Source organism: Myodes glareolus, chromosome 5, assembly GCF_982192425.1.
Source record: "Myodes glareolus chromosome 5, mMyoGla1.1, whole genome shotgun sequence".
In the NCBI taxonomy this organism is placed as follows: Eukaryota; Metazoa; Chordata; class Mammalia; order Rodentia; family Cricetidae; genus Myodes; species Myodes glareolus.
Genome location: NC_142030.1, coordinates 13,974,150 through 13,990,828, shown reverse-complemented (window position 1 = coordinate 13,990,828; position 16,679 = coordinate 13,974,150). Strand labels below are relative to the sequence as shown.

Here is a 16,679-nt window from a genome sequence, read left to right as displayed (position 1 = left end):
CCTTTGAATAACATTTAATAGTTGCTTTTGGGTAGTTTGTAGCTAGTCTATAAATACAGAATATTAATATCTTGAAAGTGTTTTTGGTTTCCTAATTTAAAATATATACCAAGAATTTTCTCAAGAAGCCTCCCTCACTCCACTTCTGAGTAGAGATGTTGGGCTCGTGACCATCAGAGCCTGTTTCATTCTTGTTTGCATAAGTGTAGCCTGTAAAATTTATAATCAGAAATAAAAGGACTGTTCCCCAGGAAACAACGAGAAATAGAACCTAGCCACGTGGAAGTCCATTTCCTTCACACCCAGAAGTCCACTTTTGTTTCCCTCTACTTGGGCTGAGCCATTCGTGTTCATGAAATCACTTGTTCTGCCTGGAGTTGAAGGTCCTCACCCAGGGCGGCTAGAGACCGACAGGCGTGTGGTCCAGCACCGGTTCTCGCCGGCAGGCGTGTGCTGAGGCTGTCAATACTCGCCGCAGCTTCTCCTGCTTCTCCTTTTGGGTCTTCTTTCAAAGGTTGCTATTCTTTTCTGAGTTTACAATCTTCAGTCAAGCTGGACAGTAAAAGCAGACATCTATTGACAGTGAAACTGAATTGCTTCGGCTATTTTCATATAATAATCGACAGGGGCAGGATGGTGATCAGCCATCTAATGGCTACAGAGCCAGACCTTTGTGTCTGTCCAGAGGTGCACAGCCAGGGTGTTAGCAGGACACCTGTGGTGGCTCATAGGCCACCCAGAGCGGACAGAGAGCAGGTGAGCTGGAGGCTTTCAGTCAGATTACACAGGAGTGCATGCACTTGCCTGTGTCTGAGCTCATTTGTGGGGTGGATCTCTGCTCACTGCTCCCTGCTATGGGAAAGCAGCTTTGCAAGAGGCAGACTCTTGCCTCCCTCCATCTGTGTGAGTAGAACATGTTTACAGCTGCTCTATTTTTAACTTGGGGCTGCTTGTGAGTCCGGGGTCTCTGTTTACGTCTGTCTGACTTTGCGGTGAAACCACAAAACAGGTATGGTCCCTGTGGGGTCCCTTCTCAGGCTCTGGGTGGTCCCAGGCTTTCCCATAATACAGGGTTTTAGTTTAATGACTTCCCTGGAGAGTGAGGGCGCTGACCCCAGGCCCTTAATCATCTCATAAATCTTGTTTACTTGTTAACAGCTGACAAAGATATTTTAAGCCTAGAAATAAAATCCTCCCACTTTTAAATTTTTTATTTTTGGCATGACTGGGGATTTAACCCAGTCCTCATCCAGGCAAAGCAAATGCTGTTATTGAGGTACATCCCCAGCCCTTAATTTTTATTTTATTTTTAAAATTAATTGATTTACATTTTTATGTATACATATGTCTTTTGTCTGAATGTAGGTGTGTATCATGTGTATGCCTGGCTCCCAAGGAGGCCAGAAGACAGTGTTGGATCCTCTGGAACTGAGTTATGGATGGTTGTAGGCCACCATGTGGGTGTTGGGAATCAAACTCAAAGGACTCAGGCCCTTTGAAAGAGCAACAAGTATGCTTAACCACCAACTCAACATTCCAGTCCTCTTAATTTTTTTTTTCTTCGTGTTTTGTTTTTCAAGACAGGGTTTCTCTGTGTAATCCTGGCTGCCCTGGAACTCATTTTGAAGACCAGACTGACCTCAAAGAGATCCTCCTGCTTCTGCCTCCCACGTGTTGGGATGAAAGATGTGTGCTACTACTGTCTAGCCAATTTTTTTTATTTATTATGTATACAATGTTCTTTGTGTACCTGAAGGCCAGAAGAGGGCACCAGACCTCATTACAGAGGTTGTGAGCCACCATGTGGTTGCTGGGAATTGAACTCAAGACCTTTGGAAGAGCAGGCAATGCTCTTAACCTCTGAGCCATCTCTCCAGCCCCTAATTATTTTTTTTTGAGACAGCTTCTTTTTATGCAGCCTTGGCTCTGTAGACCAGTTTGGATTTGACTCATAGAGATCCCCCTGCCTCTGCCTCCCATGATAGATAAAGACATGTGCCATTACACCAGCCTCCTTAATTTTTTAAAGGAATCATCTTACTGAAAGTTATTTAGTTTGCTTTTGTTTACATTTGATGTGATAAGTAATAAAGAGGTTATTAGATAGGCAGCTGATTTATGTGATCAACATTCTTGACTTTTTAATTGTTGGAAATATAAAGATTTGCAAGCCACCTATACTGTCAGTAATTGTCTTGCCTGTTCTCTTCTGGATGTAGTCATATTGCTGTTGTTTCTGCACCCAAGCCAGTAATCGTCAGACTTTTAAAATAGAACTTATTACAGACTTATAATTTACATTTTAGCTTTAAAGATTAAATTATAGACTGCTTCACTCTATAAAATTATGTGTATATGTGTGTGTGCCTGTGTAAATTTATATGCACCATGTATGTGCAATTGCCTAAGGAAGCCAGAGGAGGGCTTGGATTCTTTGGATCTGTAGTTACAGGTGGCTGTGAGCTGCCTGACATGGGTTCGGCGAACAGGACCTTGGTCCTCTGCAAGAGCAGTAAGCTTTCTTAACTCTGGGCTATCCCTCCAGCTCCATCACTTAATAAAGTTTGGATTTATAGATATAAATTACTTGTATTCTATTCCCTTGTGTAGCTATTGCCACTTTTATTAAATTCTACTCTAAAATTTTATCTTATGTGCATTATGTTATTTAAAAATTTAATCATGATACAAAAGCAGCTTGACAGAAATTTTTTTTCTCTCCATACCAATTCAGGAACATTTTTCATGTTGCTCATGGCCTGTGTAGCGCTACTTTCCAATATTTGCTTACTGCAGACTTTCTTTGATCAGGATGCCTTCTTCATGCTTTTCAAACATGTTCCAGTTGATAAAACCCAAGGGCACAGTTTCCAGGGATGCAGCTACTGGGTGGAGTGAAGCGAACCATGAAGAGCTGAAATAAAGGTTGGTCATCCCTTTGTTAGCAGGAATGGTGCATGTGAACACGGGCTAGAGTACATGAACACACTAAATACCTTAACTTCTCAGCCCTCCACAGTGTCTTATTTAGTTGTAGTAAATATATTAGAATTTGGGGTGATTTGCTTTGATCATAAATTGGGTACAGTTGAGGCCTCTCTCATTCCTGGTATCTTTTGTTTTGTTTTGTTTTGGGACAGGGTTTTTCTGTGTAACAGCCCTAGCTGTCCTAGAACTAGCTCTTGCCAACCAGGCTGGCCTTGAACCCATAGAGATCCTCTTACCTCTGCCTCCTGAGTGCTGGGATTAAAGGCGTGCGCCACCACCACCTGGCTCTCATTCCTGCTTTCTTATATGATTCGAATCTCAGTGGCATAGCTAGGAGCAGAGCTGGGTGTATGAGTTGGAGGTGAGGGAAAGAGGGAGGAGGCTCAAGATCCCTCTGCCCGGCAGGTCAGGGAGGCCAAGGCCCTCAATTAATAGTGCTGTGATTGTCTCTGCCCAGAAGCAGCCTCACTTCAGCAGTGAACAAATTTAAATGCACTGAAATTTAAATGCACCGAAAGGATGAAAACAGAAAATGTGGCACCTTGGATCGTGTGTGTGTGTGTGTGTGTGTGTGTGTGTGTCTGTCTGTCTGTCTGTCTGTCTGTCTGTTTTGGTGTATGTAGAGGCCTACTATAGGCCAACCTTTGGTGCTATTCCTCAGGTGCTGTCCACTTTGTATTTTAAGTCATGTCTCTCATTGGTTGGGAACTCCCTGATTAAACTAGACTGTCTGGCATCCAGCCCCAGAGATCTTACTGCCCCCCCCCTTTAGCACAATCTGGGCACCACCATGCTATGACTTTTTCTCATTGGTTCCTAGGATCAAACTCAGGTCCTCACACTTGAGTAGTACAGCCCTTTCCTGGATGAGACACCTTTCAGCCTCCTGTCTTGTTTTTCAAGAGACAAGATTTCACCATGTTTCCCTAGGTAGCCTTGAACTTCTTGAACTTCTGAGCTCATGGGATGCTCCTGCCTCAACCTCTGAAATGGCTAGAATTCAGAACTCACACCACTGTTCTAGCTCTTGGATTTTTTCTTTTTTAAAATCATAGTTACTTTACCCTAGAGGACTCTTAGGTGATTCTGTCCAAGTCAAAACTGAGCTCCATTCTCTCTATACTGTAATAACAAGTGACCCAGGTCTGGGGCTGGTAAAGGGAGCACATTTGACCAAAGTGCCCACCAGCTTGCTCTGTGCTGAACCCACACCTTCTGCATCTTTATCACACCGACTCTTTCAGAGGTCTTAGAGAGATCATATTGCTGTGACAAATTACCCAAGGCAAAGCTGTATTTACTCGGAAGAAGGTTTGTTATCTTAGCTCATGGTGTCAGAATCTTCTGTTCATAACTGATGGGCCCTGTCTCTTTAGGTCTGTGGAGGGATGAATATCACAGCAAGGAACATATGTTGGAGTAAAGTTCCTAAATAATGGAGGCCAAGAAGAAAGGGGGATACAGGGAGGGAGGGAAGGGTAGGACCAGCACCCCTTTTGAAGAACATGTTCCCCAGTAACCTAGCTTCTCCCTATGAGGCCCCACCTCCTAAAAGTTTTACTATCACTCAATGGGGTTATCAACTAGGAACCAAGCATTCAATACATGGATCTTTGGGGGAGCATTCAAGGCTGAAAAACTGATGTCCAGGAAGTGGCTTACTTTCTTCGGCAGCCTCTCCCTAACTCTATTTCTCCAGCATTGGGGGTGCCACTAGTGCTTTTTCTCAGCTCCCAGAGTTCAGATACACACTCAGGCACACTCATTCATACTGTGTGCACACATATTCTTGTCTCAGAGACCTGCTAGACATGCTGGGTGTGCGAATGCTTCCTTTCTCAGGCTTGTATCAGACTCACCAGTTTCGCTTCAGATCAGGACTTGGGACCATCTCACACAATTCCTAGAGGCCTAATCCTGAGTTCCAATTCCCACCCAATCCAGGCAGCATTCTTCCTGTGGCAGAAGAAAGGGTACCAGGATTCACCTTGAACATTTCAATCTGCTTGGATTTTTGTTTTTTTAACTACAAGATCAATGGGAGGAGCTTCTTTGCCTAATTAAGGCCTGACTTGCTTCTTTTCGGGACAGAGAAAAGGAGGATTCATTTGCCCGTTGACTGTTGCCCTGTCGGTGTCAGTCCAGGTGCTGCAGTCATACAGTCGCACAGTGAGAGTGCAGAAGAGAGGCGCGCACAGTGTGTGACAACATATGTAAGGAAGGACTCGGCATGAATGGGTCCCTTCACTCCCTGTGTGCTACTATGACAGAATACCTGAAACGAATATTTTATAAAGATAAGAAGTTTGCTTTAATCTCAGATTTAGAGGTTGAAATCCAAGAGCATGCATCCTCATCTGCTTGGCTCCAGGGAAGCCTTTTGGCTCCATCACACTGTGGTGGGTGTCGCAATGGAAGAATTGCAAGCACAGTCTGAGGGAGGCCTGAACTAGGTTTGCTGACTTTGTTTTGTTTCTTATTGTTGTTGTGGGTTCACCCCCTTAAATAATGGCCTTCTTTTAACAGAACTGGTTAAGGTCCCAGAAAACTGTGTTAACTTCTTCAGAGGGTGACACCCTTGATAACCCAACCACCTCTTATGTGGCAGTTTCTCCCAGGTTGGATGTGGTCATTGCCATCTTGAATTAGCACAACTCGGACCGCTCACATGAGGCCCCTGTAAGGCAGGACCTAGTATTCCCATATGGAAGGCAAGAAGGACTCAGAGGTGAATGAAGATTCACAAGGTGCATAGGCTGTTTCCCCACACCGAGGATACAGGAATGGTTACTTTACTGCAGGGAGGGAGGCTCTTCCTCGGTGGTGCACCTGCTTGTGAGTCGTCCATGTGAGTAATCCCAATAAACTCATTGGTTCACCAAGCTAGACTTGGTGGGATAATTTCTTTGGTCTGTCTTTGTCGTCTCTGGGGTGACTAGAAATGTATTCATCAGGAAGAGTCATATGACAGCCTTCTATAAGGCCCATGACCCTTAAAGTTTCTGCCACACCTCCATATTGGGGATCTAGCTGCCCGCATAGGAATCTGGGGGACAGTCCACATCAATGGATGTAGATAACTCAAGATGCTGGGCTGAAATACAGGGGGGACAGGATTCAGTGGTGAGAGACCGACTACCAAGTCTTATTGAGAACAGGTCTGCCCTAAACACACTGTAAGGAGTATGGCGTCATAGCAGATAACATTGCGTTCTATAGGTTTGTCCATATTTCAAGTGTATAAAAACCGCAGAGATTCCAAGACCATTGAAAATAGACAACAACACAAATATATGAGCCTATTCATAGCAGTGTTCATAAAAGCTAAAGGTGGAGCAGCTCAAGTGGACACTGACAGATGCCAGATAGAATATGATGCAGTTGGAATACTATCCAGTCATAAAGAAGAATGAAGCTCTGGTCTATGCTCCAGTATGGGTGGACCTTAAGAAGATTCACAGAAACACAAAGTAGATTTGTGCTTGTCAGGGGAGGGAGGAATTGAAAGACTGTGCATAGGTACAGTGTTTCCCTTTGAGGAATGTATGGTGGATATGAAAACTTCTCAGTGGTGAATTTCAAGTTATGAGAATAATATTTTAATTTTTCTGAGACAGGTTTCTTTGTAGCTTTGGAACCTGTCCTGGAACTAGCTCTTGTAGACCAAGTTGACCTCGAACTCACAGAGATCCGCCTGCCTCTGCCTCCTGAGTGCTGGGATTAAAGGCGTGTGCTACCACCACCTGGCTAATATTTTAATTATTTTAAAGCCTAGCAATTACATGTGCTATAATAGAATATAATATCTTAACTCAGAAAACTTGAGTCAGAATTCCTCATGGGCCCTGTCTGCAGAATCAGGAGCTGTGCTTGCTACAGCTTTCTTGAGAAAGACCGTGTGTTGCTATGTCCTGCAAGGATTTTGGGTCTTGGTGTGGGTTGGGGGTTGTGGCTGACTAGGGTTAGTGAGGGCGTGAAGAAGGAACACACATTTGTACAGTGAAGCTAGAATCTGGTGGGGTTCTCTAACACACCATCTACCTCCACCTGGAACCTTGGTATGTTTATTAGGTACAGCTGGGGAATGCTAGTCTCCACAGGAGGACTCTGTAGGCAAGCAGTGTCGGGTGGTAAACATCCCAGGGGCAGAAGCTGCAGTTCCTAATCTGTACACTGATCAATCATTTATCAATACTTAGACTCTGTCATGGCTACTCTTGGTTGTCAACTTGACTTCATCTGGAATTTACTAAATCCCAAATGACTGGGCATACTTATGAGGGACTTTTGTCAATTAAACCATTTGAAGTGGGAAGAACCACCTTTAATCTGGATCTTTTGAGGTGGGAAGATCCACTTTAAATAGGACCACACTTTGCTGGAAGCTTATATAAAGGAAGAAGGAAGCATGCTGTGGGATAATGCTTTTGTACTCTGTAAAGATTTGTCACTCATATTGGTTTAATAAAACACTGATTGGCCAGTAGTCAGGTAGGAAGTATAGGCAGGGCAGTCAGACTAGGAGAATTCTGGAAAGAAGAAAGGCAGAGAGTCAGTCACCAGCCAGATGCAGAGAAAGCGAGATGAGAATGTCTCAATGAGAAAAGGTACCCAGCCATGTGGCTAAACATAGACAAACATAATGGGTTCATTTAAATTGTAAGATCTGGTTAATAATAAGCCTGGGTTAATAGACCAAACAGTTTATAATTAAGATAGGCCTCTGTGTGCTTCTTTGGGACTGGACAGCTGCAGAACCGGGCGGAACAGAAACTTTCATCTACAGAAGCGCTTGCTCTTTGCCTACTTGCTGACACTCTCCCTGGCAAGACCACTCCTTCCCAGGCATCAGAGCCTACTTCTTTGGGATTCTGGCATGTACTGAAGACCAGATGAGACATCCAGCCTCATAGACTGAACTTCTGGATTCTTGAACTTTCTTTTGGTAGACAGTCATTGTTGTACTAGCCTGTAAGCCACTCTAGTAAGTCTATCTATCTATCTATCTATCTATCTATCTATCTATCTATCTATCTATCTATCTACATATCTACCTACTTATATATATTTTATGAGTTCTGTTTCCTTAGAGAACCTTAGCTAATGCAAACTGCCCAGAAAAGCTTTGCTATTTCTCTTGAGCCTGGTTCATATGGCTAATGTCTTTGCCATTTGGTCTTAGAGTCCTTAACAGGCCGTGCCTATGTAAAAATACACATTTAATCCAGATATTTGAGGAGGAAAGATACACCTTAAATCACACAAAGTACATACTTTCTTAGGACTTGTTCACTCAGAGTCTCCACTCCCTACAGTGCCTGTGAGAGGCAGCTGCAGGGAAACATGACAATGTTCTTTGTCATAATTGTAATATGGATGGGGACCCCTCTGTCACCCCTGGAAGCATCTACAGAGCAGCTTGACATTGATGCTCACCAGGACCACCACAGGGATCTTGGGATTAGAAGACATCTCTAAGATAGCCTCATGCCAAGGAGGAAAGAACTTCCCACTGACTCTGCAGCCATTCCTGGGCCTGGGCAGAAGGGTGGCCGCTTTGCTCTGGCCTAGCAGTCTTTGGGACTGTGACTTAGCATCTCATTCTCCCCTGTCTTCTCAACTGATGAGATTTTCCCAAATGGGTTCATCACATCCCTGTTTATGGGCACTGTCTTATGCAAAGACTAAAGTCTGCTAGTGAAGGTGTTCTGGCCAGACAGAGGAGGTTCCCCTGGAACTCTTGACTTCTGGCTTGGTCTCCTGCCCTCAAGGTCAACCTCTTGTGTCCCGTGCTCCCAGCTGCCCATCTGGGTGGCTCCAGCTATCCTGGAGACAGCAGCCTTGGTGGTAGCAATGGCAAGGGTGTCATGACACTAATGAGTCACTGCTGGGCCTGGTTCTCTGTGACTCAGACAGGAAGCCAGTAACCAGTGAAACCAGAAGCTTCTATGGACCTCTCTGGGTTGGAAACCCCTGAGTGTGTTTTAAGCTTCTATTTCTAGAAGCCAAAAGGGAAATAAGCCTCAGAAGGACTGACTAATTTACCCATATTCAGCCGTGTAGAGAGACTGGCTGGTAGAGAGTTGTGGGAGCCAGGGCTCTTGTTTCTTACCAAACTAAAATGTATCCTTTAGTAGTTTACAGCTGGAGCCCAGTGAGGGAGCAACTGGAATTATGCAAAGGAACAGTTCCACACACAGGTGGGAGGCTGTCCTGGAATAAGGGAATGAGTCAGGCTGAGAAGAGTGGGCCCCATGGTTCCTCAGCAGCACAGGAGAGAGAGAGAGAGAGAAAGAGAGAGAGAGAGAGAGAGAGAGAGAGAGAGAGAGAGAGAGAGAGAGAGAGAGAGAGGTGTGATGCTGCATGGCTCTGGCAGTGTCAGCCCAAGGGATGGCTGTGGCAGTAAGGAGTGGTGCGGCAGCAAGTCAGGCCCTAGAGACCTGGAGTCAAGAGTTTAAAACAAGCTGGGCGGTGGTGGTGCATGCCTTTGATCGGGAGGCAGAGGCAGGTGGATCTCTGTGAGTTGGAGACCAGCCTGATCTACAGAGCAAGTTCCAGGACAGGCCCCTACAGACAGCTACAGAGAAACCCTGTCTTGAAAAACCAGAAAAAAAATAAAAGAGTTTAAAACAAATCTATTTGAAGTCATTTTATCTGATCATATAATGGAGTGCAGGAGAAATCACCAAGGCCATTAAAAAAAAAACCTGTAAGGAATTGTTTTAAAATTTAAAGTGATGAGTTTTCTGTTTCTTGAAATGTCTAAACAACTAAATCCCATCTTGAGTGTTACTGGAGTTTTCAGGGCAAAAGTCTGAGCTCTGACAGCCCTGCAAACCAGGCTCCACCTCCTCCTTTTCGGGTACACCAATGAAGGAGACCAGTAATGGTGAGAAGGAGAGATAGAAGGTTTCTGGAGCTGTGTTAGGAAGAACAGATAAAGGGGTCCAATGACTCTGAGGTAAATAGAGGAAGAATTGCTATAGGGACAAGAGGTCTGCAGAATGGAGCAGTCCTGGTCAGGGTACGCGCTGGTTGGCAGTGTCTCAGTCCCATTCTGCAAGGTGTTCTGAAGAAGTCCTCCCTTGTGGGGCTCCCTCTAGCCCCTTGAGATGATCACTTCTGCCCCAGGGTGCAGCCTCACAGAACAGATAGAGGGAGAGTGGTCCTCGATGAGGGAGGGTCTCTTCCAGGCTTTGCTATTCCTGGCATTCAAGGTGACGGTAGTTTCAGATAGTGATTTATCTCTGTGCCTTCAGTCTCAGGTCAGATAGACACTTCCGTGGTGAACTGCACACCAAGCAGCAGAGCTAAGCTGGTGACTCAAGGGAGATAGGTGCAGTGAAGGCAGGGATGCCAGGCTCCCATCTTGCTTTCAGTTGCCTTGTGAGCCCAAGTGAGTCCATGTTCTTCTTCTTCGGCAGCAGCAGCTTCTAAGTGCCCGTTCTCTGAGGAGCAGCAGTGTGGGGTTTTGACCTCTCTACTGTGCACTACAAACTCTCAAGGGAGAAGGGGGAAAGGCCCTTGGCACTGATAAGGTGTTGCTAAAGGAGCTGCCTGCTGGCTGACTCCCAGCCATCCACATCTGGGGCAGTTTGATAAAATGCCTAGGCTCATTATTACTCCAAACAAGCTTCTGGCCAGGAATGGTGGTGCAGGCCTTTACTCAAGCGCACTCAAAGAGTCAGAGGCAAGTGGATGTTTGTGAGTTAGAGGTCAGTCTGCTTTCCATAGCAAGCTCCAGGCTACACAGTGAGACCCTGTTGCAAACAAACCAAAATCAACAGCCTGCTCTTTTCTTCAAGTCTCCTTCCTATCTGTCATGTGCTGGCCACCTGAGCTAACTTCCTAACACGGTTTCAGCCATGCCATTTTCTCTCCTCAGCCATTTTTAGCAGGGCTTCCTGTTGCCTACATGAAGCTCAATATTTTGGCTTGGAGCAAGGGAAAGCTGGATGATTTAGCCCCTCTAGCCTCTAATTTCCCTATTGTGTGCAACACCTCACACTCTTGTTATACTGTGACCCCGATTCTGGGTCATTTCTTCAACACTGAGAAATTGAAAAAGTCAAGGATCAACCTGATTTATGATAATATACAAGGATTTGTTCATTCTTGGACTGGGAAAAAAGCCTAGCATCAAATGAGACTTCAGGCAGGGCTCGATCCGGCAGCTAACAATTTTCCCAGAAGCTAAGTCCGTTTGTGTCTAACTTAGTCCCCAGATGTTGCCAGCAGCCACTGGGACTTAGCTGCTTTGTCTCTGAAGAAAGAATGACTGTGCACAACATTCCTAGCCGATCTTCACTCTGAATATATAGAGGTGTCACGGCTATCTCAGGTACCCGGATCCCTGTGGCCAGCGGAAGAGGTGCACTGCCTTACGCTAGGCTTTTCCCCCTGGAGTTTCTCCAGGTGGAGAGGATACCTAGTGTCTTAGTTAGGGCTTTTTATTGCTGTGAAGAGACACCATGATCATGGCAGCTCTTATAAAGAAAAACTTACTTGGGGTATCTCGCTTCTAGTTTCAGAGGTTCAGTCCATCATCATCATGATGGGGACTATTGTGGTGCAGGCAGACAAGGTGCCGGAGCTGAGAGTCCTACAGTTGGAACAGAAGGCAGCAGGAAGTTGACTGAAGGTCATACTGAGGGAAGCTTGAGAAAAGAGACCTCGAAGCCCACCCCCACAGTGACAAGCTTCCTCCAACAAGGCCACATTCCTAATTCCTAATAATGCACTCCCTTTGGGGGCCATTTTTTTTTCAAACCACCACATTCCACTCCCTAGCCCCCAAGGCTTAAAGCTGTATCATAATACAAAAAAATTATTCAATCCAACTTCAAAAGTCCTCATAGTCTATGTATAACAGTCTTAAACTTATTTCAAGTTCAAGATCCAAAGTCTCTTCTGAGACACATGGCAAACTATTAACTTTTAGTTTTTATCACCTGCAAAAATCAAAATCAAAAAGCAGATCACATACTTTCAACATATAATGTCACAGGATATACATTACCACCAAACATAGGGAAGGGTACATAGCAAGGAAATACTGCACTACAGCAAGACCAAGAACCAGCTGACCAAACTTTATTCTCTACATCTCTGCGTCTGACGCTAAGACACTCTTCAGGTCTTTAATTCTGTTCAGCTTTGTTGACTGCAACACACTTGTTTCTCTTGGGCTGGTTCCACTCCCCGCTAGCAGCTCTGCTTGGCAGGTGTCCCACAACTCTGGTATCTCTAACGTCTTGGGAACTCCAAGGTTCAACCAGAAGTTTAAATTCACAGCTTCATGCAGAGGCCTCTCTACAAGGCCTCCATTCAGGGACACTCCTGACACATGCCTGGCCTCAGTAGCTTTCTTTAGGCATGAAGGTAAATTCCATAACCCATTTCTTCTGTCCTTAACTCTAAAGCTAGAACCACATGACCAAAGCTGCCAAGTTCTGCTGCTTACTGGAGCAGGAACCTGGCCCCCTTGTTTAATTACATCTTCATCAGCTTTCTGTTTTCCTTCACTGCCTAAGCTTGGCTGTCCTTGAACTTGCTCTTTAGGCCAGGCTGGCCTCAAACTCAGAGATTTGCCACCCTCCACCTTCCCAATGATGGGGATTAAAGGTGTGTTCCACCACACCTGGCTGTAAACTTTTCTTTAGTTCCTTTTCACAAATTGGCCATTTAACTGGGTGGGATCTTGCCCTGAGGTCCCCACTCCCTTTATTCCATTTCTTAAATCCATTTATCTCCTTGAACATAGGATTTAGTTCCATTCTACTTCCTGGTGCTCTTTTTCTCCTCAAACTTTACATTAGTAATTTACCCTGCTCAGCTTGCTCCTCTTCATTATAAATCTTCATTAGAGTTACCACTATTAGTCACATGACAGAGTCTACACTAGGTTGTTTTGAGATTTCTTCTGCTAATGGAATTAATTCAAAACTCTTTACTTTGGCCTCAGGCAGAGTCTTTGGACAAAGGCAAAAAGCAGCCATATCCTTCACCAAAATATCACAAGAATGATACTAAATGACACTAAAGAATGACAACATACTAAAATTCTTTCATGAAACCTCTTGAGCCAGCTTCTGACATTTCAAATAATTATCAACACCATTGTCTTCCATGCTCCTACTAGTCTGCCCCATTGGACAGTACTTAAAGCATTCCACTGCTTTCTTAACCCAAAGTACCAAAGTCCATATTACTCCAAACAAAAGCATGGCTAGGCCTATCATAGCAATATTCCAGTCCCTGGTACCAGCTTCTGTCTCAGCTAGGGTTTTCTATTGCTGTGAAGAGACACCTTGACCACAGCAACTCTTATAAAGAAACATTTAATTGGGGTGGCTCGCTTATAGTTTCAGAGATTCAGATCATCATCATCATCATGGTGGGGAATATCGTGGTGTGCAGGTAGACATGGTGCTGATTATATCTTACCAGAAAGGCAGCAGGAAGTCAACTGACTGAGAAAGGAGACCTCAAAGCTCATCTCTTACAGTGACACACTTCCTCCAACCAGGCCATACTCCCTAAAAGTGCCACACCCTTTGGGGGGGCATTTTTTTTCAAACTGCCACACCCAGATGAACTGGGGTATCAGGAAAGAGTGGGAAGCTAAGGAAGCATCTAGGTGTTGGGTTATACTAGTTAAAGATGTATTATATTCTTGAGTGCTGCGGAATATTGGTTTAATGATGCAAAGATGTCTTGCATTCTTTTATGTTGCATTTGTTTAACTTGGTGAAGCTATATTACTTTGTCTGCCTAATATACCTGATTGGTCTAATAAAGAGCTGAATGGCCAAAAACTAGGCAGGAGAGAGAAATAGGCGGGGTTTCCAGGCGGGGAGAGTAAATAATAGAGAAATCTAGGCTAGAGGGGTGAGAAAAGGAGGAGAGGAGCTTGCCAGGAGCCAGCCACAAAATAAGAAGGAAAGAAAAGATATATAGAAATAGAAAAAGGTAAAAGCTCAGAGGCAAAAGGTATATAGGATAATTTAAGAAAAGCTGGCTAGCCAGGTGGTGGTGGTGCACAATTTTAATCCCAGCACTTGGGAGGCAGATGCAGGAGGATCTCTGTGAGTTTAAGGCCAGCCTGGTCTACAAAGCAAGTTTCAGGATAGCCAGGACTGTTACACAGACTGTTACTGTCTTGAAAAAAGAAAAAAAGCAAAAGTAAAAAGAAAAGCTTGCTAGAAACAAGGAAAGCTAAGGATGGTTATTTATAAGTAATAATAAGTCTTCATGTGATTATTTGGGAGCTGGGTGTTAGGCCCTCAAAGAATAAAGAATAAAACAAACAAAAACACCCGACTACACGTAGGCTCGACTCACTGCATAATCTCTTCCTTCCTGTGGCTGACTGACAACATTCTAAGTGTCTATTTCATGAGGTCACATTAAGCACAGATTAGGGGGCCAGTGACCTGCTCCTCCATCAAAGCCATGCTAGTGATGCCAGTGATTAGCAGGACATAGTGAGCTCTTTGGAAAGAGTTCCAGGTGCTTTTTCCTTTCTAGGAAAACTCCAGGTTTTTATGTCCTGGCACAAGTAATTGGACAGAGTCATGTGGACACTAAGTTACAAATAGGAGAATTTGGAAAAGAATATATTACCACAGGTGAAAGTGGGTTGGAGAAGAAAAGAAGTTCAGAGGCACCAAGCAATGTATAGGAAGGAGGGGTGATTTTGGCGTTACATTTCATGAGCTTTCAGTCATTTTCATAGCACAGGCTTTTCAGTGCACCCTGTATCTGCCACATGTGGTTCTACATGCAGTCTCCACCCAGATGCGTGCATTGTAGGAATATACTGGACCATAAGTTCCTTCTAAGCACTCTGGGTTCTGGGCAGGCTCTAGCAGGATGGGGGTGGAGCTCAACAGTTTCTCATTTGCTAATTGTGCGCTTGGGTCCAGCCTCCTGGACCTCATTCCCTGCCTGTTCCTCCTGCTTCACTTAGCTCCCTTGGGAAGAGAGAGTTGTGGGTGCTGTCCTGGGGTGGGAGCTGTCCAGCTGCTCTGCCTGTTCTCTTCTCTGGAAAGATCAGCCTCCATTCTCTTCCTCCCCGACGCATGCCCCTATTCTTTGTCACCTACCTGTAATGGTGTTTCTTAATTCTGTTTTGTTTTGATGGTGGTAGGATTGAGTGCAGGGAATTCTCCCATGGAACTACAATCCTCAGGCCACTTCTGTCTTTCTTCATATCCAGTTGTTTGTACACTCAGCTTTTTCTGTGAACAGAAAGACTCTAAGGCAGGGGGATTCATACTTGTTCATTGTAGGGGTTTACAGGCCATCATTACTGACAGTTGAGTGTGTGAAAAGCGTTTTGCTAAGAACTTTTTGGGACTGGATGGGTGGTGCATACCTTTGATCTCAGCACTCTGGAGGCAGAGGCAGGTGGATCTATATAGAACATTCCAGCATATGTGTGCAGGGGTGGGGGGTAGGAGGGACGGTATTTTAGTGTTTTACTGAAGCACAGATCCCTTTAAGTACTCTGGAGGCCTCTGTCCCTGTGCAGACCTTGTATCAAAACAAACCAAACAATAACAAAAAACTCAAAACCTACCACTACCCGCCAAACAAACAAACAAAACAACAAAATTCCCAAATCACCACCACCACCAAAGACAAATATTCTTCCTATGCAGCCGTTGATAGAGTGCTGCCTTAGCTCACATAAAGCCCTGGGCTACTCTCAGTGCAGTTTAAACCAGGCAGGGTAGTGTGGCTGTAATTCTAGCACTTAGAGGGTGGAGGCAGAAAGAGCAGAAGTTCAAGGTCATTCTTGCCTACCTAGTGAGTTTTACACTAGACCCTGTCTCAAACAAACAGTTTTCCTCCTGTGCTGGGAATGTGGCTGAGACAGTATAGAAAGATTGGAAACTAGGGGTCATGGGGAGGGGAGGGAGTGCTTTATTCTGGAGTCTGGTGGAAGTCTTCTGCCAGCTAAGAGTTCCAGAACAGTTAACAAAATTTGTGGTGAGATTACTAACACAGAGACAGTGCTCACTTTATACATATATTTTTTTTTCCTTTTTCGTTCTATTTTATTTGAGACAGAGTTTCTCTGTATAGCTCTGTCTGTCCTGGGACTCACTCTGTAGACCAGGCTGGCCTTGAACTCACTGAAATCAGCCTGCTTCTGCCTCCCAAGTGCTGGGATTAAAGACGTGCGCCACCACTCACTTTGTATGAAGATATTAAATGGTAGTGACCCATGCTTCAGACCTGAGTGGGTTTGGACTTTCTCCTTTCCCCGCTATAAACCTGCAGTTTTCTAGAAATCTCACCAGAAACCCCATTTACAGCAAAGGGCATTGTCTTAACCCCCTTGCGCAACTCTTGTGGCTTATGGTTTTATCATCTTTTTCAGATAGCAATCCTATCCAAGGGGCCTCTGGAACCACACTTATTTAAAAAAGGGGAGAAAGGAGAAAAAAAGGTTTCTTAGTAATGCTCTGAGAAATAACTTCACAGCCACCAAAACTGTATCTAAGGCTACCACTAAAACATTTCAGGGAGACTCCCCCTTGAAAGGCCCGCACACCTGTAGTTGGGTGTGCTCTCTGACCTGAGCCCCTCTTTTTTACTTCTTTTTTGTTTTTGTTTTTTTGGGACAGGGTTTCTCTGTGTTGCCCTGGCTGTCCTGGAACTTGCTTTGGAGGCCAGGCTGG

At 44.7% G+C, this 16,679-nt stretch overlaps 1 long non-coding RNA gene across 2 annotated transcripts in view; it reads right to left on the bottom strand.

The window, feature by feature from the left end:
* Window positions 1–1,818: 1,818 nt before the first annotated feature.
* LOC125403886 (uncharacterized) overlaps window positions 1,819–16,679 on the bottom strand; it is a 17,354-nt gene continuing 2,493 nt past the window's right edge. The window contains exons 3-5 of one of the 2 annotated variants that reach the window (XR_007233106.3): window positions 15,096–15,230; window positions 11,494–11,590; window positions 1,819–2,914 (exon numbers count right to left, since the gene is read on the bottom strand). This is a non-coding gene — a long non-coding RNA (uncharacterized LOC125403886). Of the gene's footprint in view, window positions 2,915–9,256; window positions 10,749–11,493; window positions 11,591–15,095; window positions 15,231–16,679 lie in introns of those variants that run through there. The other variant, XR_015001232.2, reaches the window with a different exon arrangement.